A 25518-nucleotide genomic window follows, 5' to 3' on the forward strand; every position below is an offset into this window, starting at 1 on the left:
GTGTTAGTTTATACTCGGACTGAGAGGACAGCTTTCCAACCATCCAGATGGAAGGAGAGCCCCCTTTTCAAGGCTTGGTTGGCATTGACATCATAGAACATTGCCATGGAATTAAGGTCATATTTCTGGTCTGTTATCAGATGTTTCAAAAGGAGATAGATTTTGCTAATGCAAAATTGTTAGCTTTATCCAGAAAGTGAGAGGGGGGGAAACCCCATGTAATTAATTGATCTTTATGAACAGCTGACTTAAAAGAATCTTCTACTGTAGAAACCACTCTTTACCCCCTTCAGATTTTAGTCTTGCAATTTTAGGTATTTGTGTCAACTAACATACTTAGTACAAAGCGAAGAATGTAGTTCCAGCTTAGGGAAGTTTAAGCTTTGATCACTGAAATCTCAATTCAGGGTGCAATTGAAGATTCAAATGTGAAAAGGTTTTTGAAAATGAAATCAATGGTAACAATGCAATCATCTGAAAGGCAGAAACACCCAGCTAGATAGGAGATACATGATTAAAAACAAGAACAGGACCAGTGGCAAGAGTAAAATTCTAACACTGTTAGTGAAATTGCAGCAAAGAGGAGGTATGAATGGAGTGAAAAAAAGTAAAAGAAAGTGATGGAAACAAGAAGCGAAAATGTCTCAGAAGGAGGCACATTTAAAACATTGAGGAAGTAGAGGAAGAATCAAGATTTCCCAATGCACTGCAGTTCAACCAGCTGTACACTAAATAGAAGAAAAGCATCTGATTTGACCACACAAAGAGGCATCTCAAGAGCTTTGTATAAAATTTTCAGACTACAGTTCAATTGTGTATAATCAAACCCATGTGTCAAAGATCTGATGGGAAGTAGAAGTGGAATGCTCTACCACTGCATTAGCATTTAATGAAGGAAATCGTGGAGAAAATAGTGCAGGCAAATAAATATTAAAATGTCCATTCTAAAAAAATGCTATTTCAACTTGGAAGATTCTTTGCCATGGGTTATGATTTTTAAACCCTAGATTTTTTTTTTTTTCGTTTGTGGGATGTGGGCATCACTGGCTAGGCCAGCATTTATTGCGCATCCCTAATTGACCTTGAACTGAGCGGCTTGCTAGGCCATTTCAAAGGACATTTTAAGAGTTAACCACATTGCTGTGGGTCTGGGGAGTCACATATAGGCCAGACCAGATAAGGACAGCTGATTTCCTTCCCTAAAGGACCTTACTGAACCAAATGGGTTTTTACAACAATTGACAATGGTTTCATGGTCATCATTAGACAAGCTTCTTTTTAAATTCGGGATTTATTAATTGAATTCAAATTTCACTACCTGCCATGGTGGGATTTAAACCCATGTCCCCAGAGCATTACCCTGGACTCTGGATTACCAGATGTTCCACGTAATACACTTTTGTTGGCTTGGGAAATAGTGCAAAATTTGATAATTTAGCTTCTACCATTTTTATAAATATTGTTTATCAAACAGCTGACAGTGAATTGAAATGAATGCCTTAACAGCAGATTATAACATAAAGAGGAAATATACAACCACAGATATTTGCAGCACTGGAAGTCATTAGGTCCACTATGTTTCTGCTGATTGCACTTCAAAAGTACTTTATTGGCTGTCACTGTTGTAACCAGGCGCAGCAAGGTCCCACAAAGTGCAATGAGATAAATGACCAGGTAATGGCCGTGAAATTCACCACTGGTGCCAGTGCTATGGGAGCTCAAATCATGTCAGCCATAACATTTCCAGCCACTTGGCGTGTGACCCACGCAGCACACTCTGACTGTAAGGGCGCTAGTGTGAATGTGACCTGCGTGTGATGGAAGCATCCAGAGTGGGCAGATTGTGACATTAAATAGCCTCTAACACTGATTTGGCACATGATCTGCCATTTTGGACCTTGCAAGTCCTGTACCACCCTCTCTTAATCACTCCTGGCTGAACAAGCGTTTAGCTGTACAAGGTATCCCTCACCCCTGCAATGTTATTTTGCTATTTAAAGGGATCATTATGCAACATTTAAGTGAGGTGCTTTTGACATTCTTTTGCTAGTGTAGAGTTAGTGGAAGTACTGTGCTGAGTGTTATTGGTGGCGTTTTGCAAACTTTTTGGATTTACAAGGGAGTGGTGCTGGATTTTGACAAGGAGGGTAGAGGAGTTGGAAGGCCTGACCACACATGGAATGCTGCCTATGATATGAGCTATGTTGCCACCAGGAATGTCATGGAGCAAACCATCAGTGTCCTGAAACAACAGTTCCGCTGCCTGGATCACTCAGGGGGTGGGGAGAAGCCCTCCAATACTCACCGGAGCGTATCTCAACATTTGTGATGGTCTGCTGTATCCTCCAAAACCTCGTTCTCCTGAGGATGCAGCCCTCGTCACCAGGCCATCGGAGGTCACCTTGGGAGTAGGAAAAAGAGGAAGAGGAGGAGGAGGATGAACAAGAGGATGAGGCATCTGGGATCAAGAGTAACATTTCTTTCTAAAAATTGCTTCTTGACAGTCTATGGAATTTAATGCCATTGCAGTGTCAAACCATTGGACCTTCTGGGCACTTTATAAACTTAAGGAAGTTTACGTAAGTGTTTGAATGTGCGGAACATCCCCCATGTCAGCTGGCATGTGCAAATCTCTCTGCTAACTTCAGGAGTCGGATTCACAACTAAGCAGTAAAAGCAAAGTGTTGCCCCCTGTGAATTAATAGGAAATCGGTGACTATAGTATAAACCACAGCCTTAATGCAGAGATTTCGAAATCTGTGAAAGGGACAAAAAAGGACCTACAACAAGAGAATAACATTAACTGTTCATGCAACTAAATATCTGACTTCCTGTTTTACTTTAGTATAGTATCTTAAATCAAGTTGTCAGAATAATTATCCAACCTATTTGTTGTGAATTGATTTCAAATCCAACACTGATGGGATAGTAAATTACTTGGGGTTCACTCTCTGATGTCAACTTAAAACAATAATTATCCTTTGATTGTAACGACCACAAAACAGATTTTATTCAAGTCTTGAATGAATAATGTTACAAAAGGAACAGAAAAAATTGGCATAAGATATATCATAATTCATAATATTCTTGAAAAGTATTAGAATCATTTTGCATTGATTTTGATGCCAAGATATACTGCTGCAGTCCTCAAGTGAATGAGTAAAACTGATTTGTTTGCAGCTTTGAGACTGTATAGGCAGATTACACTGGGAAATATCCTGTTAGTAGTCCAAATAGGCCTTTCAAAGAAAAAACAACCCACTTATTCAGTAATGGTAGTATGACAGTATATACTCACTTCAGCAGGATTGGATCACATCTACTAATGTCAACTTGTCATTTAAATCTGAGCCAACATTAATAACTATTATGGGCAGCACAGAGATCTGCAGCTGCCAGCCTCTCAATCCGGTGCTGGGGAGGGGGGTGGGTGGGGGTGGGGGGGTAAGGGAGGAAAGCACCTCCCTTACAGCACCTGGGCAGCCGGGTGCTCTGGTTTCCTCCCACAGCCAAAGACTTGCAGGTGATAGATAAATTGGCTGTTGTAAATTGCCCCTAGTGTAGGTAGGGAATATGGGATTACTGTAGGGTTAGTATAAATGGGTGGTTGTTGGTCGGCACAGACTCGGTGGGCCGAAAGGCCTGTTTCAGTGCTGTATCTCTAAATAAATAAAAGTATCAAGAAATTGCTGAACTGAAAATTCTAATATTTTACTACAAATTTTCAAAAAGTGTATAAAACTAGAATTAATTAATAGAATTAAGCAGTAAAAACAAGTCCTGCAATAATTTAAGCTATCATAAGTGGTTAAAATGGTGTTTGCTGACAGAAAGTTCAACAAATGCTAACAGTTCATCCAAAGCAGAAATCACCATCAACTGAAAACACAAAGCAACTGAAGCTGGAGATGTGAAAGTGACAAGCTTTAAAATATATGTTTTCAAACTAGTATCAAAAAATATTGATCTCACACCTTACACAGCAAGTTACCTTTAAAGAAGGTTGCTTACATTTAGCTAAACTCAATATTGGATTCTCGAGAGAAGTTGCAGATAACAGAGGCAATACCATATGGTTAAACTGTGATCATATTTACAAAGAACAGGTTTGTGCTCTCAATACCCATAGCACAAAGACTAAATCTTTTCCTGTAGTTTTAAGCTGAGTTTATATGAGTATAGGAAGGATGTCTAACCACCATATGATCTTTAGCTAACACATTTCTTTTAAATAAGAAGCTGTAGGAAGTTTCCAGCTGGTTAAAATAATAAACAGGGCACATGCCAACCTTACAAACAGCTATTAGAATAACCAGCTATAAATTTCCTTCACTCATGGGCATGCTGAAAGAAGCAAAACATTGTGGGAGCTAAATTTTACAGCCCTTGAAAATGGGCCCCAGGATTGCCATGCACGGTTAACTCGTGCCTGTTGATTGAAATGCAGGCAGCATGCTAACTTCCTTTGGATGATCTCTACGTCCTGCCAGCGAGAACCACGCTACTCATTGGCTGGACTCAACAGCAGAAGGCCAATATCCTGAGTGGCTAGCACCACTTAAAAGCTAGCTTGCGCTGCTTAAAGCAGCCTGCACCTCTTAAAGGAGAGGTGCATTGTCGTTGGAGCAGGTGGTGGCAGTCGTGGTTGAAGAGGATCTGACCTGAGAAAGAGTGAGGAAAGAGATCAGGCCCCAAAGATTTTGGATGCTGCCCTGGAGGCTTTCGTGGAGGAGGTGCAAAGATGAGAGATGTCCTGTATCTGCAGGGGGCCAGGAGGCCCTCCAGACACACTCTCAGAAGGCACAGGAGCAGATAGCCGTGGAGGTAAATGCCAGGAGTCAAGCACTGAGGATCTGGTTGCAGTGCTGCAAGAATTCAATGACCTGACACGAGTGGTCAAGTTCAGCGAATGCACCATCAAATGCTATATCCTACCAAGTGCACCAGGAGTCTCAGCCACTGCTCAAATCAACACACATCTGTCACTCACCTACCAATCTCTATTAGTCAGACTACATATGCTTCAGCTCACCCTCACACATTTACCACTGCTGCAAACCTCACATCCATGTCTCACAGGTTACACACACTGCCAGCTATTCAGCCATGGCAGCTACATCAGCCAACTAGATTGTGTCCACATTCACTGACACATTCCTTGCTCTTTTGCAGGACAAGTTGGCGCACAACCGGGGGGCAGCAGCTGCTGACCGGAGGAGGCAGGCATGGCATATCGTAACCCCCATGGATGGCCATTGCTGAAGGCTTGTGCAGTGGAAAAGCTGAAACCATCAAAGATGACAGTATCGTCGTACCTAATCCTTCTTCACATAGTCCACTTCCCACTCATCTCACATTCTCTTCTGATTTACAAGCCACAGATGGTCTATGCATGCACTTCTTACTCCTCTCAACACAATCCTACCATTGTGCATTTTGTCATTCAGATACCCAGGAAGTGCAACCTGACCAGGCAGTGGAGGAACAGCAAGAAGACAGTAGTAATGTAGACAAAGCAACGTCACTTGATTTCACACTCGCAGCCACCAGCTCAGAAACTGTCACTGCGTGTAATCTAGAGAACAGATTAGAGGCAGGATATGTACGTGGTGAGATACCAGGCATAAGTGTCCTGCAGTCAGGGCAGAGGAAAAGGATAGCGCAGGTGGTAGCTCACCAGAGGGTAAGGGTGCACACGAGTTTCACTGCTGAGGACTCAGATGAGGACTTCAATGGCGCAGAAGAATATTGATGGGTGTGCACTACAAAGCACTTGGTGCATTGGAAAGCATGTCAGAAAGCCTATGCTCAGTGTCAAGGAGCATGGAGGAGGCCAGCACCAACTTGGCACAAGGCGTTTCACAGAGCTTGGAACCCATCCTTTCAAGCACATAAGTGGTGGCCAACTTGCTTTGCATACTTGTGAACCCAACATGATGCAGATGGATGTCTGATGGCTAACGTTGCAACTTCAATTGCAGCACAGGCAGCAGCCAGACAATGTAAGAGTGCTGCAGTGGGGTCTCAGACTGCTGTTATGCAACGTATTACAACTGGGGTGGGAGGAGTGCACTGTTAATTCAGTCCCACTTCCCCACAGGTCACAACATATTCTTTAAAATTTTCCCACTTGTTGAAACAGTCAGATATCCTATTTTCCCCAGAATAGAACACACTAACCAGGTTTCTTTACTGAACAACAAAATTAACAGTTTATTATAAAACAAGTCTTAACCAGTAATGGAATAAAACAATATCACATAGATCAAATTTTATGAAAATTCAACATTACATTTTTAAAAAGTCCCCTTTACCTTAGTCCCTTCCCACTCACACACACACACATATATATATTCCGGTTAACTGAAAAAAAGTTTAAAAAAAGATATTTAGATCAGAGCTCTGTTACAGACAAAAAACACACTTGGGCAGATCACTTGCGCACCATTGAAAAAATAGCAGATGAAACTCACTGCACCAAACTAGCACACAGTCCAACCTCCGACAACTGTACAAAATATTCCAGAATGAGCTCTCTTCAGGCGGTGTTGAAAAGCAATTTAGCAGACCTTCTTGAAATGCAGGAAACAAGACGAAATGACACACTGAACTTCACCGAGTCTTTTAGGGAATTGCAAAAAAAAGAGCTGGATTGTAGCCTTCTGTTCTTCCTTGGAATTTGCTCCTTTTTCTGTCCTTTTTTGACACTTCAGTAGCACTTGACTTTTGTCTGCTTCCAGATGGTATCACACACAGACACTGACTGACAACTAGAAAACTTGTCAGGCTCTCTGCCCATCCCAGGTGTTCTCTGTTACTACTGGGCTTGTCCAATCAAAGGCACGCTTGTCATTTTCTGCCCCTGTTGCCAGGCCTTCTGTTCTAAACCTAACCCAAGCCATGTGACAAACTGCAACACTGTTGCCAATCTGGCTCCCTCAGTCCTCTTGATTAAAAAACTGATCCAACGTTCATTTAGCTTAACTATAAATTCCTTTAAAAAAATATTTTAAACAAAAACAGAATCACTCTCATAACAAAGATGCTGCCATCTTGGCTGTGGATTACAATGTGCAAAGGGGCTTGCAGGGTGTCACAACAGTCCAGAACTCTGTCTTCCAACAGATTACTTGGATTGCTGAAGCACCACCCAGGGGAGTGGCAGTGGCTCCATGGAACACAAACCTACTGTCCTCTCGCAGGAAGACAGCATTCACACTCCCACCCCTGCCACTCCACCCATGTGCACCGAGCCAGCCCAGTCTGCAGACAGGCCCTCCATGCCCAGAGCTGCTCAAGGCCATCTGCAGTCTCCTCCACTGAAAGTCAGCAGCCTTCCACCAGCCATGCGACACACAAAAGACTGGCACTAAGGAAATGCACAAGGTCTATTAATTGACTTCTGTATGGCACGATTTCTTTTATAAATTTGGTTCAGAATGTTTATTTTTGGCGGCTTTTATTTTTGCATTGCGGACAATGTGATGGTGAGTGACAGAGGAAAGGGAAGTTGTAGGAGTGTTGTTGAATGGGGAATTTGGGTTGTGGTCATTGGTTTGACACTTGTATAAGTTCTTCAGAAAGGGACTGTCTAAGATGCCTCTTTCTTCTTCTCATGCTCCTGCTTCTCAGCTGCACCCCATACAGTTGGTGGTAAGGACTGTCCCCTAATGATAGCGAGGTTGTGCAGACTGTTATGACCAGGTGAGAAAGAGGTTTCGGGTTCCCTTTCAGTCTTCACCAGGTCTACCGTAACAGGGTTTTATTTTTAAACACACCTTGTTTTTAGCTCCCCCTTGGTGAATCCTGCTCACCACTTTCCAATTATAAGGCAAAGAAAGCAGCACAAACAAGCTTTCCGAGGTTTAAAGAAGAACAATGAAATGTTACTCAAATTCAGTTAACTCCTACAGATACACAACGCGCCCCCGCTAGCATGCATATGTGATACACACATGCAGATAGGGACAGAAAAGAGCAGCAGAAATAAAGTAGAAAAGTTTGAGGCTATATCTGAAGAGTTTTTGTTATGGGTCTTCGAGCTCACTGTAGAGTCCTGGCTTGTAGGTAGATCTAGTGGGGTCCAGTAGTCATCTTAAACCTTGTTCACTGTCGGAGACTTTTCTCTCTTGGGGTTCCTGTGTCTTCAGTGGGTTTTTGGAGTTCTGTGAGAAAGTGATGGGAGCAGGCAGACAAACAGAAGGTCTTCTTCAGTCCAGGAGCAAAGCACTTTCTGCCAGTTCAAACACTGTCTCTCCAATTTAAAACTCTCAGTTCAAACTCTGCAACAGCCAGTTAATCATGTGACTAACTGGTTTGACCACGTCTGTTTGTGAATTGTATTGGAGCAGGGGATAGCTCATTTGTTCCCAAACACTGTCTGTTAATATGCAAAAATGTCTTTCCAGCCAGCAGCCTGGTGACCCCTCATCACAGGCCTTCTCTTCTTCCCAGCAACAATTTGAAATTTATTGTCCATGTGGCAAAATTAATGTGCCTCATTCTTGGCAGGTGGGGGCCTACATGACAAGACCACCATGAATCTTGACACCCACTCCATGGTGCTCTGCCTTTGGTCGCACACCAGCTTGAGGTTGAGCCAGTGGAATCCCTTTTGGTTCCAGAATAGGGTAGGGTTGACAATCCTAGTGGCGTTGTGCGCTCGCTCTATCTATTTGTCTCTGGCAAAGAGAATGAAATCTATTTAGCTCTCTTTCAATAGAGAGTCTCAGTGATCTCCCCTACAGTAGACAGAAAAGTGTGAGATATTGCAAATATCTCCATCTCCAGCTTGGAAGGAGACAAACAAATAAAAATTCATCATCACGGCCACCTTTGCAGCTATTAACAATGCAGTTCTTGCCCTGACTAGAGGTACAGTTGTGGCTGCAGAGAGTGGCAGATTACAGTGAGGACGTCCTTACTTATTTGCAGATGCCTCATAAACTGTTCCTTGCTGAGGTACAGAGAGAAATATTTCTCTGTGAATGCCCCGGGTGGATAAGGCCTCCTGCTGAGAGCCCTTCTCCCCCTCCTCCTCCCTCCCTCTTCCAGCTTGTCCTGCTCTTTGTGGCCTCTGTTCATTCTCCAAGTCATACTGCAATCATAGGAGAATGGCTACTAGTGCACCCATGCCTGGGAGCAACTGGTTTGTGCAGAAGCCATGAAGTCAGCAAAAATTCCTTCAGCAGCTGTCACACCACTTCCTGTAGACTTTTGAAACTTGAAATAATTCTGGAAAGGACCAAACACCTGTAGTACCATAGCGACAGCCAGAAGAAATCAACCAGTAACTAAGCTGTAAGTAGTTGATGACTCCTTTAAATAGCGCCAGCGGAGCCATGGAGCCCAGATTTGCAGCCAAAGAGTTGTTGATACTCAGAATTACAACACTAACATCATGTTCATAATGTGACAAATTTTAATGCACCTTAAAATGCGCTTTCTGGGTTTTCAGGCAAATGCAGAAAAGCTAACTAAATACATTTCGTTGCAAAAACTATTAGCAATTTTCTTAATTTAACCATAATCCATTATTACTGCAAAAACTCATTGTGGAGTGGGTGCTGCGTGCCATTTTAGAGAATTGACTCAAAGGTACCAACTACAACATATAATATAATCGAGGAGTTTGAGCATGACTTATCACACAGAAATGGTTATTTTCACTTCTAAATTTTCATTGATTTTAATTGGACCAATACATGGTACATCAATGTATTTGAGGCCTTAAAAATGGCATTGCAACATAAAACTGCTCATGCAATTATTTCCAATCAGTGCAGTCTGGTTTATTGGTTAAATCAGTGTGAAAGTCAATACGGACCAATCAGCTAAAACTCAATTGTACCAGCTTACAAGTTGTCCTCAGCCTGTTGGCACTCTCAATACCTTCATCCTATCAAAGGGTTCAGACATCCACAAAGCCACTTTCGTTGTAGTACAAAAAGTGCATTAAAGTTTTCAGTAATGAATAGCAAGAATGTTTTACTTTTCCAAGACTTAACGAGTAGAACAAACCTAACAGTTGCCAAATGAATAATAACTGCGTGTTCTTAGACACTGTCCTAAGCTCGGAGACACTTACAGATAAGAACAAGTAGTGCTTTTTAGCTTTCTCCTATTCATGTTAATAAGTCCGTAACCAGGTCTCCAAGTTTCAGGGCTAAACTACAATAAGTGCATTCCAGACTTCGTTGCAAACAGCCATTTCCATACAATAACATTCTAAAAACACTTCAAGCCATCCATCAAATTGCTCCACATGTTGAAAAGCACACTCAAAAGCAGCAGAAAAGATTTTAGATTCAGACAATCCACCTTAACTAAACATTTAACAGCACTCCTGTCTCTATGGGAATTCATGTATTTGAAGGTGATGCAAGCAGGGCAATGACAAATTGAGCTAATCTCTGCAGTTCTATCCTGCCATTTATTTTGTTCCTATATTTAAAATGGTCACATCAATACTCAGCAGTTTCTGGTAAAAGAAATAAACAGAGTTCATTCCACAGTAGATCCAATTCAGTTTCATCCTCCAGGAAACTAGGAACGGAACCTTAGGCAGAGACTGACAAATCCGAGGGAGACTTAAGCCAAACCGCTAATATACACCTCCAGTCGAAGATATAGGAGGGAGCAATATAAGATTAGGTCATCTCCTCTCAGCTAAGAATAGTACACATGATGGTAGAGAATATATAGAGGACTAGAGCTAAGAAATGAAAGTTTCACATTTACATAGGGCCTTTCATGACCTCTGGACATCCCAAAGCGCTTTACAGCCAATTAAGTACTTTTTAAGTGTAGTCAATGCTGTAATGTAGGGAACATGGAGTATGTGCCTTATCTACATAAAATCATCTAACCTGAGGACTGTGCTAAGTTTCAAGTGGTGATTCCCTGTTGAAATGGTGCTGGGATTCGCTGGGCTCTTGTGGGGCTTTGCACAATGAGAGAGTGGCCAGTTGACCTTGCCTGTTTCAGGGAGGTCAGTTAGAAATAGAACTAGAATATGATCTCTGCACATTCTTCACAATTGTGGGGAGCACTATGATTGACAGGGAAGTGTGGATTCCACTGAGCAGTGACTCTTATTAGAGCAGCAACCATTTTAGCCTGAAGTTATCTCATTTAGTAGCCTGCTGAAAATCTGCTAGCCAAGAAATAAGGTGTGTCTTCGTGAGAGTGGGCAGAATTACCCTTTTTGATGCAGGTAGCATAAATATTACCCTGGAAGAGGTGCAGCTGAGGAGGGCAGTCATAACTGGGGCTGTGGAAAACAACCTCATCGGCATAATAGCCAGAAAGTATGGCCGCAGCTGGGATACAGAGTCAATGCTATTTCCCCATTGGCTATAGATGTGTCAAGTTAAGTTCGTTAAGGTAGACCACAGGTTGACTACTCTAAATCATTGTCCATAGGACACCATAAGCACTGAGCTGCAAACACAATGTGACAGCAGCAAAGAAGTATGACAAACACTGATACAGGTATTTGACAACTGCACTTGCAGACACATAATAGTGCAGCTTATGGCTGACACTTAACAAAGCTTGCAACATCACACAGAACTGCTACATGCTGTGGCAGCAATCAAACTGGCACCAGAAAGTACTTTCATGCTGGTTGGCCATTTATTCAGACAAGGCTGGACACTGGGGTGGCACTCTGAGCTCTACAAAGTTCCAACAGCTGCAGGTTTATGTCAAGTTTTAAAAGTAAAGTCAGGCCACTGTGATCAAAAGGCAAGGACTGATGAGCCCAAAGACACTCAGGTTTTGGTGAGGTAGCTCTGCAAATAGTGGGAGCAGAATGTATTGCGGAGAAATGAGGAAGAGCCTGGTAGCTTCCTGGTAGCATAAGAAGGCAACTGTCATCTTTTTCCATTGGCTTCAAGCTCACTTCCTCGCTAAGGCCCTCCACAACAACAGTGTGGCACTCAGCTTGTTTGGCTTGGAGCTCTGCACCAGCCATGTCAAGCAGGCCAACTTGGTAAATATATAACAGCTGGAATTCAACGTTGGGTGGGAGGTGCAGCCCACCAGCTGAAAAATTGGTGGTGCGCCGCCTCCACCAAGCCTGGGCAGCCACACAGGGATTTTCACTGCCCTGGCTCTTAATTGGTCTTGGGGCGGGACTTCACCTCCTTGAGGCAGGAAGTTCCGCCTAACAGGGCTGCTGGCCAATCAGCGGGCCGGCAGCTCTTAGTCCCAACAGCGCCATGGGAGTGGTGGCCACTGCTGAGACTACATCCAGCTTCAGTAGGAAGAGGAAGGACGGCCTGGGAAAGAAGATAAGTTTTTGGGGCCTCACAAGGGATAATCAGTTGGACACCAGAGAGGCAAGGGGGAGTCATTTGGGAGTGGGGGGAGGGGGAGTATTGTGCTTTGGGGGCAGTTGGGGCATCGGGGACAGCCCTCTGTTGGGCACAGGGTGCCTGATCAGGAGGACCCCCCCCCCCACCGCAGCCCGCAAAAGGTCGCCAGGATTTACCTGGCGGTGTTCTTGGGGCCTTTGCCACCCACCTGCCAGGGGTAAAGTACCCATGGGGCGGGAGGAGTCCCTTAAGTGGCAGTTAATTGGCCACTTTTCTGCCTTGATTGGCCTGGCATGGGCGGGCCGTTTCTCGCCACCGTCGCCTCGTGTAAAATTGCAGTGGAGGCAGGAAGGCATTGGGAACGGAACCCCCCACCTCCCACTCAATTCTTCTCACCAACCCCCCAACCACCACCACCACCACCAGCCTGCTCGTTGGGGGGCCATAAAATTCCAGCCAACTTTTTGCTTTTTTTTCTGGGGGCTTCCAAGATGATGACCTTGTCCCCAGAATGCACGAAGAACACCTGACCCATTGCATAAGCACCTGCCACACCCTGCTGGTTGCATAGCAACCGTCCACCTCGGGGAGATACACGGTGTTTAGAATTAGGAGGAAGCACATCACAAGAGGTAAATTATACAAAGAAATGATTCAACATTTTATAATTCTGAGCAGATCAGGTAAAAAAAAATAAGTAAGAGTTTCTATTTACCCATTGTTTATTGGATTAAAGCACTTCATCTTTTAATGCATGACCCAGATCATTGTATAACTTTTACTGAAACACTTCTAGCTGTAGAATTGGAGACACTGTACATGCCACTATCAAATTGCATGCATATTGCTATTATCCATCAGCAGAACAGGAGAGGGGAGGGGGTGGGGTGGGGAGAAAGAGACTTCTGAAATGCAGGAAAAAATAACAATAACTACTGTGTGTCATATTATAACAACAATTGCAGCAAACATTGCCACTTGTGATCATAGTCTCATTTCAAGCAAAATAACCCAGGGTTCATGTTACACAAGGCCTCTCTGCACGTAATTCTCTCATTGAGTAATTAACTATTCTCCCTGTTTCCATTTAGCTTCAGCTGCCATAGCCTTTTATGTTTTTTTTTAAAAAGAAAGCAAGAATCACTAAGTCTAATTACCAGATGTCAGCATAAGAACGCAGCAAATAATTCGAAGCAATCAGTTCAGGAGCACTGCCGCTGTATTAATATCTTAATCTCCTTTATTCTTTTGTTGCCAAGTTATGACTGGATAACACAAAAATGTTTGAAATATGGCTCCTCGACCAATGGATTATAATTAAACCTTGCTCATAATTATAATTAGGTTTGGAATTTTTTTTTTAAATCAAGGCACTAGAGTTACAGCCTTGTAACGCTAAAAATAATAATAATCTGTTCAAGAAACAATTGTGATCAGTCAATAGTGTTTAAGGTAGCATCGACCTAGTAAGTGACATAACTAGGCTGGCATCTACAGAAACAATAAGTGTGTCATTTAATGATATTATTTAGGACTAAAAGGTCTGGTTAATATTCTGTATCATATGGTTTTAATTTACCAAGAAACTAGACAGCAGCTGCTCTTAATATGAATGTTGCATGTAGCTGTAAATATTAATGATGAATGAAGAGTATTGCGCAGTCTAAAATTCCAGGATGTAGTTGTTATCCTGTAAGTACTTACCATGCTTATAGTCAGCTCAGTGAGGCACAGTCAAGAGGCTTGCTCAGCTTTTGATGTCAAGGTGTTCTTAGATAAGAAACAATACATCTCGGTCTTTATCAATTTCACTGAAATAAACTGCATGTTTACAGTCGCTAAAAATTTCTGCCCTGTGGCAAATGACCATTTATAATGATTAGATCAAAGTAAATATACCTCAGGAAATGTCACCCCAATCAAAAGCAGGAGAAAGTGTCTATTGAATTTCTTTGTTGTTTGATCCACAGAAAGTTCAAAGTTGAAATGATCACTGGACGCCTGATATTGTACTAATAGGTGACAAACTGGTAAAACTATGCATTGGAGATTAATGTATGTTGCTTTTGATGAATCAGCATGCATTCTTCACAGCAATCTGTCTTTGCTCTTCACACATTTAAGCACACATACACAACCCAACAGTTGCTCGGTGATACTTTGCGGCTGAAGATCTTTATCAGGCGCTAGGAAGCTAGGGAGCAATAGATCATTTTGCAAACTATTGACCTCATGATGTCATCGCTCAGCTTTGGGCTGTGGGCACTGAGGACTCCGGCACTTGTAGCAAAAACACATGTGAAGAAGCATCAGTTCAAGTTCTACAGTAACTCACTGAGAGGGGGATGGCAATAAGGCATGTGACAGTACCAATTACACAGATGGACTTGAAAGGATGCAAAAGGTTGAGTTGGAACACAATTCAAGGAAGCAACAGATAAACTTTTTTGGAATTAGTAATCAGAAGTTAAAATCTTAGAAGCCATATGTTTCACTGGCAGAATTGATTACAATTGCCTTCGCATTGGGTGGGCACATTTTCTAGATATTTGTTAGCTAGTGTGCTCAGCTTTCTGTATATTCAATTTGAAATGCTGTATTCTCAGCACACTAACCATAAATATACTATAGAAATAGAAACATAGAAAAATAGGAGCAGGAGTAGGCCATTCAGCCCTTCGAGCCTGCTCCGCCATTCAATACGATCATGGCTGATCATCCAAACTCAGCAACCTGTTCCTGCTTTCTCCCTGTATCCCTTGATCCCATTAGCCCTAAGAACCATATCTAACTCTTTCGAGAATATATTTAATGATTTGGCCTCAACTGCTTTCTGTGGTAGAGAATTCCACAGGTTCACCACTCTCTGAGTGAAGAAATCTCTCCTCATCTCAGTCTTAAATGGCTTACCCCTTATCCTTAGACTGTGATCCCTGGTCCTGGGCTCCCCTGTCATCGGGAACATCCTTCCTGCATCTAGACTGTCCAGTCCTGTTAGAACTTTGTAGGTTTCTATGAGATCCCCTCTCATGCTTCTAAACTCCAGCGAATAGAAGCCCAATCGACCCAATCTCTCTTCACACGTCAGTCCTGCCATCCCAGGAATCAGTCTGGTGAACCTTTGCTGTACTCCCTCCATAGCAAGAACATCCTTCCTCAGATAAGGAGACCAAAACTGCACACAATACTCCAGATGTGGTCTCACCAAGGCCTTGTATAATTGCAGCAAGACCTCCTTGCTCCTGTACTCGAATTCTCTCGCTATGAAGGCCACTTCAACTGCACTTCAACAGCATCAACAACAACTTGCATTTGTATAGAACCTTTAATGTGGTAAATTATCCAAGGAGCTTCACAGGGCGGAAGCAGACAAAAAAAAATTGACATTGAGCCAGAGAAGGAGATGTTAGGATCAATGACCAAAAACTTGGACAAAGAGGTAGGTTTTAAGGAGCATCTAAAAGGAGGAAAGAGAGGTTGAGAGATGCATAGATTTAGGGAGACAATTCCAGAGATTAGGGCCTAGACAGCTGAAAGCACTGCCGCCAATGATGAGTTGAAAGAAGTTGGGGATGCGCAGAAAGACAGAAGTAAAGGTTCCTGGTGAGGGTGTGCATAAACATTGAGATTCAATAGTGATCATCACAAGTGTTGATTGGGCTCCAAAGTGACATTTTCGTTTTGACTGCTCCAAGCTGGTCCTTTAGCTCCACCATCACTTCCATAAGTGTCAGCTTGTCCAAAACTCTGCTTCTTGTATCCTATCCCACAGTGTCCTATATTGGCTCCTTGTCCCTCCAATACCTCCAGTTAATCCTTTGGATAGCCTCACTCATCCCTATTCTGTAACCGTTCCCAGAGGATCCTGTCCCTCTTGAGTTCTTGCCTCTTGTATAGCCCATCCCTTTACCACACCATTGGTGGTTTTGCCTCCAATCATCTAGGTCCCATGCTCTGCTTCTCTCTACCTCTCCACTCCCCTCGCCTCTTTTAAGACCCTCCTCAAAACACATCTCTTTGACTATTTTTTGGTCATCCCTCCTAACATCGCCTCCAGTGTTGCCTTATTACAGCTCTGTGAATTTTTTTTTACATTAAAGATACTTCAGGTTGTTGCTGCAAGCTTGTTTTAGTATTGTCTTTAAAATGGTCTCCAAATCGCATTGCAATGTTTTTATAAAACACCATAATAAACCAGGTGAAGACTTAAAATTGTACACTTCATGAAACATTTGTTTAAATGTACCCATGTAACTTGAAAAAAGCCTCGTAACACTTTACATATGAACATGTGAAATAGGAGCAGGAGTAGGCCACTCGGCCCTTCGAGCCTGCTCCACCATTCAATAAGTTCATGGCTGAACTGATTACTCCACATTTCCACCTTCCCCCGATAACCTTCCACCCCCTTGCTTATCAAGAATCTATCTACCTCTGCCTCAAAAATATTCAATTACTCAGCTTCCACCGCCTTTTGAGGAAGAGAATTCCAAAGACTCATGACCCTCTGAGAGAAAAAAATTCTCCTCATCTCCGTCTTAAATGGGCGACCCCTTATTTTTAAACAGTGACCTCTAGTTCTAGACTCTCCCACAAGGGGAAACATCCTTTTCCCTCAGCCTCTTCTATGTTTCAAACATTACTGCTTTTTTCCTTCTAATTTTCTTTCCTCATCTCCTTTCTTTCACTGATAGCCAGATTCGGGCATGGGGCCACGGCAACAGCAACCTTCCAATACCTGCATCCATTCACGTGTGAACTCAGACAAGAAGTGTCAGCAAATTATTCAATCTGTCACACGTCACAACAAGGCCTAATCCTGTTCTCCTCCTATGTTCACATACAAAGCAGAGATCACTGTACTATGATCAGGAGTGGGAATACTCGGTGATTTTTCACCCTCCCGGCCTTGGGGCAATAATGGTTAATGGTAATGCCTCCACCATCACTGGCTGAGATCAGCTGATTCCTCATAGGCCAGAGTTCAAACTTGGCCCTTTCTAGCCCATATCAATCAGTGCTAAATTATACAGTGTATTCAATTAAAAAATAATCAGAATAACTTAGTTATTTTCTTTCTGTTATTACATTAACTAGATGAAAAGAAATATACAGCAGTAGATTTTGAAAAAATATCTGATTTGTGTATTTATATTATCAGCCAAATAAGCAAGTCAGGACAAGAAAATCCCTTGGTGAAACAAAGGGGAGTTATGATTAAAAACTAACTTAATAAATAATCAAAGTTTGGCATGAGTCGTTCATCAGTAAGTGTAATGATGAATTGTGCCTGAGTAATGTTATTTGGAAATGTCAGGAAGCTATCATCCTAAATATCAGTTTGGTAATCATCTTTTAAATTGATTAAATTCCACGTTCGGCAGCAACAATGTAGATTTCATGCACTTTTACTTAACGGTTCATGCATGTCTGATTGTGCAAGATATTTTTAGGGTTCATCAATATGTGCTGAGAAATGTAAATTTTCCACGGGAGATTAGCAGAATCTGATGCATGTTTCTCTGCGCTTTCCGTCCATCTTCAAAAACAGTCCAGGTGAACTCCTGTGCAAATTTTACCTCATCTTAGCAAGGACAGAATCAGATTCAGCTGCAATAGACCTGCAATCAAATAGCCTGCCGACACTTACTCTTATGAAGTGTGGGCACTCTAGGGTGGGTATCAGAGAGCAGCTGGTGACTGTGCCCCATCAAAGCTGCAGGAGAGATAAGGGGAGCAAATGGCAAACAACAAAACACTACTTTGAATAGAAAGGGTTGCATTTACTCTTTAACTGGTATTGAGCAGCTGTTATTCAGCTCTCCGTCGATAGTTCCGATGGTAGAGCGGAGGACTGTAGAGTTTATAGAGTCATCGTTAGGTTGCTGGTTCAATTCCGGCTCGAAGGAGATAATTTTTTTGGGCGGCACAGTGGCGCAGTGGTTAGCACCGCAGCCTCACAGCTCCAGGGACCCGGGTTCAATTCTGGGTACTGCCTGTGCGCAGTTTGCAAGTTCTCCCTGTGTCTGCATGGGTTTACGCCGGGTGCTCTGGTTTCCTCCCACATCCAAAGACTTGCAGGTGATAGGTAAATTGGCCGTTGTAAATTGCTCCTAGTGTAGGGAAGTGATAGGAAATATGGGATTACTGTAGGGTTAGTATAAATGGGTGGTTGTTGGTCGGCACATACTTGGTGGGCCGAAGGGCCTATTTCAGTGCTGTATCTCTAAATAAATAAAAATAAAAATACTATGGGCAAAATATAACTGAGTGAGCCTCGTTTGCAGCAGGGGGCCTAGCAAAACATTATCCACACGCTGCCCACCATTTTCAATCCACGGACAGGCATTTCACCCATGATTTTCAGCTGCACAGCGGCATGGTAATCTTAGCAAATTTCGGCCTCTGCGTAAATACTCGTTCCTCATTAAAAAGTAGAAAATAAAACGCAACATTCACATATTCCGGAATGGTCTCAAGCAACCACAGATAAACAATCAAACAATAAAACTCAATTCTAGTCTCATAAGAAAGCCACAACAGTACTGCGAGGTGGATGCTCACTAATGGCTTTAACAACAGATGGAAAACAGATTTTCATCTAGGATCCTGGATTACAATAAATGATGACTTCCAGTCAGAAATCTAACTCAGCAATTAAATGTAGTTGGTGTGTCTGCAGTTCAGCACTTCACAGAGGAGCAGGCTGCACTTTTCTTTTAACCTTTTCTGAAAACATTTATTACTAGTCTGCATGCTAATTGCCTACTGTGTAAGCAGTGTATATTTCTCCTAAACATGAATTAGCAACCTCCTTCCCTGTGAATGATAATATTCCTTGAGGATTGTATGACTAATACAAACTGTAAATTAACATTATAAACTGTAAACTAACAGACTATGAAGTAAAAATTATAAATTATTTTCTAAAAGAAAAAGACTTTTGCTACACAAAACAGAATTGTGGCAACAAGACATGGGCCGAAAACATTCATGCACTTTGTTAATAACTTTATAAAACACTAGTTTTCCCTCAACTGTAGTATTGTGTCGAATTCTGGGCTTTGGGAAGGATGTGAATGTTTTACAGAGTGTGCAGAAAAGATTTACAAGAATGGTACCATGGATGAGGGACTTCAGTTACGTCGTTAGATTGGAGAAGCTGGGGCTGTTCTCGTTAGAGAAGGGAAGATCAAGAGGAGATTTGATAGAGGTGTTCAATATCCTGAGGAGTCTAGACAGAGTAGATAGGGAGAAGCTGTTTCCATTATGGAAGGATTGAGAACTAGAGGACACTGATTTAAGGTGATTGGCAAAAGAACCAAAGGAGACATGAGGAAAAACTTTTTTACACAGTGAGTGGTTAGGATCTGGGATGCAAGTATCCTGCATGTTGCCGGTGGCCATTCTTCATGGGAGTTTGAACAGCAAGGTCAATGGGCAGGACATTATAGCCAAGCCTAAACTTGCTCTCATCTGATGCCCACACACACACAAACACATGAACTTTCATCAAGAGTCACTGGATAGCAATTAGGAAGAGCAATCCTGGTTAATTTTTCCCGCTTCTTAGCCCAGGGGCATTAAGCCAATTTTAACATTGCCACCATGCGACTAAAATCAGTTAACTCTGCGCAGACCAGTTTCAGCCTGGGGCTTTACTGCCCTATTTGTCTTATTACATATGCTGTTCAAAATGAAATATTTAAAGACGCACCAATCTTCCTTTTAAAACATGTGTTTGACAAACTCTTCTTCCCCTTTGTTTTTCAATATACAGCACAAGCTTATAAACCATGTTGAATGTACCACTATGTCCTCTTTTCTGACCCTTTTCCTTCTTTTCCTCCTCCCCCCCATCCCACCTCCCTCCCAAAATATGGGTTGCCAAACACTTTTTGCAATACTTGGACCCATTTAATGCAACAGCAACTTGCATTCATATAGCACCTTTAACATCGTAAAGCATTGAAGTTGCTTCACAGAAGCATAATCAGATGAAAATTGACACTGAGCCAAAGAAAGGGATATTAGGGCAGCTGATTGAAGCCTCTGTTAAAGAGGTAGGTTTTAAGCGGTTTTAAGGAATTTTAAGGTTTAAACTACTCTTGCAGGGGGGTGGGACCCAAAGTAGTAGTCTCTCCGATCAGATAGTTGAGACAAATGTAGCAGTAAAAGCAAGCAAGTCCAGTAGGCAGGCCGGGCAGGGGCAGGACAGGGAGCGTTGAAGGTCTGGTAGGCTAAACTGCATTTACTTTAATACAAGAAGCCTTAGAAGTAAGGCAGATGAATTCAGAGCATGGATCGGTACATGGGATTGTGATATTATAGCTATCACGGAAACGTGGTTTAGGCTGGTCCAGAAGGTTCGAACACATGGGATCCAGGGTGAGCTAGCAAACTGGATACAAAATTGGCTTGGTGATAGGAGGCAGAGGGTGGAGGGTTGTTTTTCAGATTGGAGGCCGGTGACCAGTGGTGTGCTGCAGGAGTCGGTGTTGGGCCCTCTGTTGTTTGTCATATATATTAATGACTTGGATGTCAATGTAGGGGGCATGATTAGTAAGTTTGCAGATGACACCAAAATTGGTGGTACAGTGGACAGTGATGAAGGTTGTTCAAGGTTACAACAGGATATAGATCAACTGGGAAAGTGGGCGAGGGAGTTGTAAATGGATTTTAATGCAGACAAGTGTGAAGTGATGCATTTTGGGAAGTTAAACCAGGGCAGGACATATGCAGTGAATGGCAGGGCCCTGGGGAGTGTTATTGAGCAGAGACACCTTGGGGTGCAAGTACACAGTTCCCTGAAAGTGGCAACACAGGTAGACAGAGTGGTGAAAAAGGTGTATGGCATGCTTGCCTTCATCGGCCGAGGCATTGAGTACAAGAGTTGGGACGTCATGTTACAGTTGTACATAACGTTGGTTCGGCCGCATTTGGAGTACTGTGTGCAGTTCTGGTCGCCGCACTACAGGAAAGATGTGATTAAGCTGGAGAGGGTGCAGTAAAGATTCACAAGGATATTAGCCTGGTTTGGAGGGCTTGAGTTAGAAAGAGAGATTGGATAGGCTGGATCTGTTTTCCCTGGAGCGAAGGAGGCTGAGAGGGGACATGATAGAGGTATATAAAATTATAAGAGGCATAGATAGGGTAGATAGCCAGAGTCTGTTTCCCATAGTAGGGGTGACTAAAACTAGAGGGCATAGATTTAAGGTGAGAGGGAGGAGGTTTAAAGGGGATCAAAGGAGTAAATTTTTCACACAAAGAATAGTGGGTATCTGGAATGAGCTGCCTGAGGAGGTGGTGGAGGCAGGAACAGTAGCAACATTTAAGAGGCATCTGGACAGGTACTTGAATGAGCAAGGCATAGAGGGATATGGAATTAATGCAGGCAGGTGGGATTAGTATAGATAGGCATTATGGTCGGCATGGACGCGGTGGGCCGAAGGGCCTGTTTCTATGCTGTACGACTCTATGACTCTATAAGGAGTGTTTTAAAGAAGAAAAGAAAGGTGGAAAGGTAGAAAGGCAAGAAATTCCATAACTTGGGGCCTAAACAGCTGAAATGGTCAGGCAAAGGACGTCAGGGATGTAAAAGAGGTCAGAATTGGACGAACGTAAAGCCCTTGGAGGATTGTAGGAGGTTACAGAGATAGTGAGGGGTAAGACCATGAAGGGATTTGAACATAAGGATAAGAATTTTAAGTTTGAGTTGGTGGATCAAGTGTCAATGTAGATCAGTGAGCAGAGGGATGATGGGTGAATGGGACTTAATAGAACACATGAATTTTCAAAAATACTTCAATGAAATTAAGGTATTGAGAAAGAGAAGTTATCGATTCATAAAGGTCATCTAACTCTGGACAGAAAAGTGGTATGTTCTTTCTCTAATATCCCTGATGGTGAATTTATCCATTGAGCAGTTATATCACACAAACCAGACTCAATTCACAGTCGGTGCTTGAATTAGATTATCTCAACTGCGCCAGTTTCATAACTGACTTCAGTGTCCTTTGGATCAGGGAGGGAAAAAGTTATCAGGGATTCTGCTGGAAGTAAGTACGTACAGACATCAAGTGAAAACAGTCCCCCACAGTCAATACCACGTCAACACTTAGAGCTGAAGTTTACCCACACAGGCAGGAAACAGGCATCTGGATTGTTTTCCAGTCCCGAGCCTGCCCCTGGTGGGAAACTGATGAAAGTCACGATTTTCACATGGGCGAACCCTTAATTGATATGGAAATGGGTTTCTTGTCCCCTAGGATTCATCCACACACTTTGCGGGTTAGAGTGAAGATCTGAGGCAGGGTGGACTGCTGAAGGCTGAAGATGTCAGGGAAGTGGGCGCAAGCATGGAGGGAGCTCTTGTTGTGGCCACAGACCAGTTGGATGTCGAGGGAAAGGAAGCCTTTCCTGTTGATGAATCTGATTGGGCAGTCACTCCACATGGGTGCAATCGATGTCATGCACTTGAGGTAATCTAGCAATGGCACTGAAACCCACTACCCTCTGTGCCTGCGAGGCTGTGTCTGTCATTAAATTAATGTACTGTCCAGCTATGGCAACGGGGGCATCAGTGACCTGTGAGATGGAGTGGTGTGCTGCCATTTGTGAGATGCCACCAAGGAAGGCAGCTGATCCTTGGAAGAAGTCAGTAGTGAAGAAGTTCAAGGCCACAGTGACTGGTGCTGCAAGGTGCGAGGTCTTCAGTGAAGAGGTCACAGATCTCTGTGACCACCTGCCTGGAGAGTCGCAGTCTCCTGCAGCACTGGGTTCTCGGTCACCTCCAGGTAGCTCCGTCTTCAGCAGTCAAGTATGTTGAAAGTATGGCTTCCTTTGCCTTCCTATCCTGCTTTCCTCTCCTAATCCCTCCTGCTGCTCAGGGTTCCACACTTCCTGTGGAGCGTGTTGCCCCTCATCACCACTGGGCCCAAAATCTGATAGTTGTTCCCCCATTGCTGCAGCCTTTCTTCTGGACAGGTGGCTGCTGTATTGTGATTGGCAGCCTTGTCCCCTGCTCTTCTGCACAGCGATGCCAGGGGGGTAATGACCCTGTTCAATGCCTGAGCACTGACTGCCCACTCTCCCCACCACCTGCACTGTGTGAAGAGCATCTCCATTCCAAAGGCCCAGTCTCCCTCTGTGCTACTGACCCTCTTATGGGGCCTGGGTAACTCCCTGGCTGGCTCCCCACTCTGTATCCACCTCTCGTTAGTGGTGTTATGACCAAGGTTGGAGGAATGGACTGTCTTTCTCTAGTTCCACTACTCCACTGGTCACAACCTATGTTTAAATGTTTTACCCAGTTACCGATACAACCAATTATATGCTTTATCGATATTAGTTTCACAATAAAAGAAATCTGCCAACCAGGTTTCTTTAATAAACAACAAAATTATTGATTTATTATAAATCAAGACTTATTCAATAAAGATGCAAAACTTATTAACACACAGTTTGAAATATGAAAGTATAAATATATATACTTCTAAAGTAACCTAACACACATGTACACACACCGGTTAAAGCAGAAAAAAAAAGAAAATGAAAAAACTGGCTCTGCAGAGATCAACTTAAAAAAAATTCTTTGGCCAAGTTATTTTCAATTTTTGAAGAAAAAGGATAAGATATGGAATGTTCCAGGTGGCCTTTGGTCTGGCATCCGGGTACACATAGACAGCTGTCACTGGGATCTTTCTGGAGCAGTTCTGTTCAGGAGATGCCAAGGAGTAGTCTTGCTGGTTTTTTGGGAGAATTATTGCATCAGTGGTTTCAGCTATGTTTGGGATAGAAATGCAATACTGTACTAATGTGCCTGCTGGCTTGCCGTAGTCAAGTGACCTCAACATGAGGCACTCACTGCAGGCAGCCATCACAACGCCAGTTCAATAAAGACACAGTACAAGCAATACTGTTGTCCTGTGAACTCGTAACATGGTGTCATTGTGCTGATAGACATTTCCAGCTAAAACACGCACAAAGGGCAGGATGCAAATACTGCGGAGGACATCACACAAAGGAAAAGAAGGCGTGTTCAGGGTGGGGAAAACAGTGTTCTCACTGTAAGAAGCTGAATCATTTTGCACACAAGTGTTTGGCTAAAAGGAAGCACAACAAGCAGGTACAGATGGCCACTGGAGAGATATCAGCTGAAGATTCTGACGAATCACTATACACCATACAACAAGTTGGGTCAGTCAGGTCTATAGGTATCAAATAGTTTGTGACTGTTGGAATGATGACTGCAGAAGGAGAATATAAGGTCAATATAAAGTGTCAGATAGATACTGGTGTGTTATGCAACATCATAACCTTCACAGACCTGAGCAAAGTGGCTCAACATGGCAATCCAAAAATGAAGTCCTTGAAAGTAAGGTTGAGGCTATATGATGGCACCATACTGCTGCCAAGAGGACAAATTTTTTTGAGAGCCCAATGAAATGACAAGACTGAAGACCTGGAGTTTCAGAGCACAGACGGCAAGCAGAAGCCACTCATCTCAGCCAGAGCAAGTCTAAAGCTTGGACTGGTAACCCTCAACGTGCAAAAAGAGATTTGCAACGTATCACAGCACACTAAACCATTGACCGTGGAACAGAACTTAGAGGAGTACAACAATGTATTTACAGGTTTAGGATGTCTTCCTGGAAAATATCATCTCGAAGTAGATGAGAGGGTAAGACCAATTCAGCATCTGCCGAGGAAAGTTCCAGCTGCCCTCAAGGTCAGCCTGAAAGACAAGATAGAAGAGCTGGAAAAGAAGGGAGTAATCAAGAAAGTGACAACTTCTACAGAATGGATTAGCAGTGAAACAACCTGGAAAGCTGAGAGTATGCATCGACCCAAAGGATCTAAATAAAGCTCTGAAGAGATCTAACTATCCCATGCCAACCATAGAAAGAATTTTGCCACAACTTGCAAAGACAAAAATCTTCACTACCTTAGATGCGAAGGATGGTTACTGGCAAGTGAAACTGGATGAAAACAGCAGTTTTCTAACGACATTCTGGACGTTGTTCGGGAGATACAGATGGTTGCGCAAGCCGTTTGGCATTTCCACGGCTCCAGAGGAGTATCAACGCAGACAGCATGAGATAGTTAGTGATCTTCCCGGAGTGGAAGCTATAGTGGATGATCTTGTTAACCGTGGCGCGGAGTCAACTCCCCCTTGTCCCCTTTATTCCCTATACCC

The sequence above is a fragment of the Heterodontus francisci genome, chromosome 23 (genome assembly GCF_036365525.1).
Source record: "Heterodontus francisci isolate sHetFra1 chromosome 23, sHetFra1.hap1, whole genome shotgun sequence".
Taxonomy (NCBI): domain Eukaryota; kingdom Metazoa; phylum Chordata; class Chondrichthyes; order Heterodontiformes; family Heterodontidae; genus Heterodontus; species Heterodontus francisci.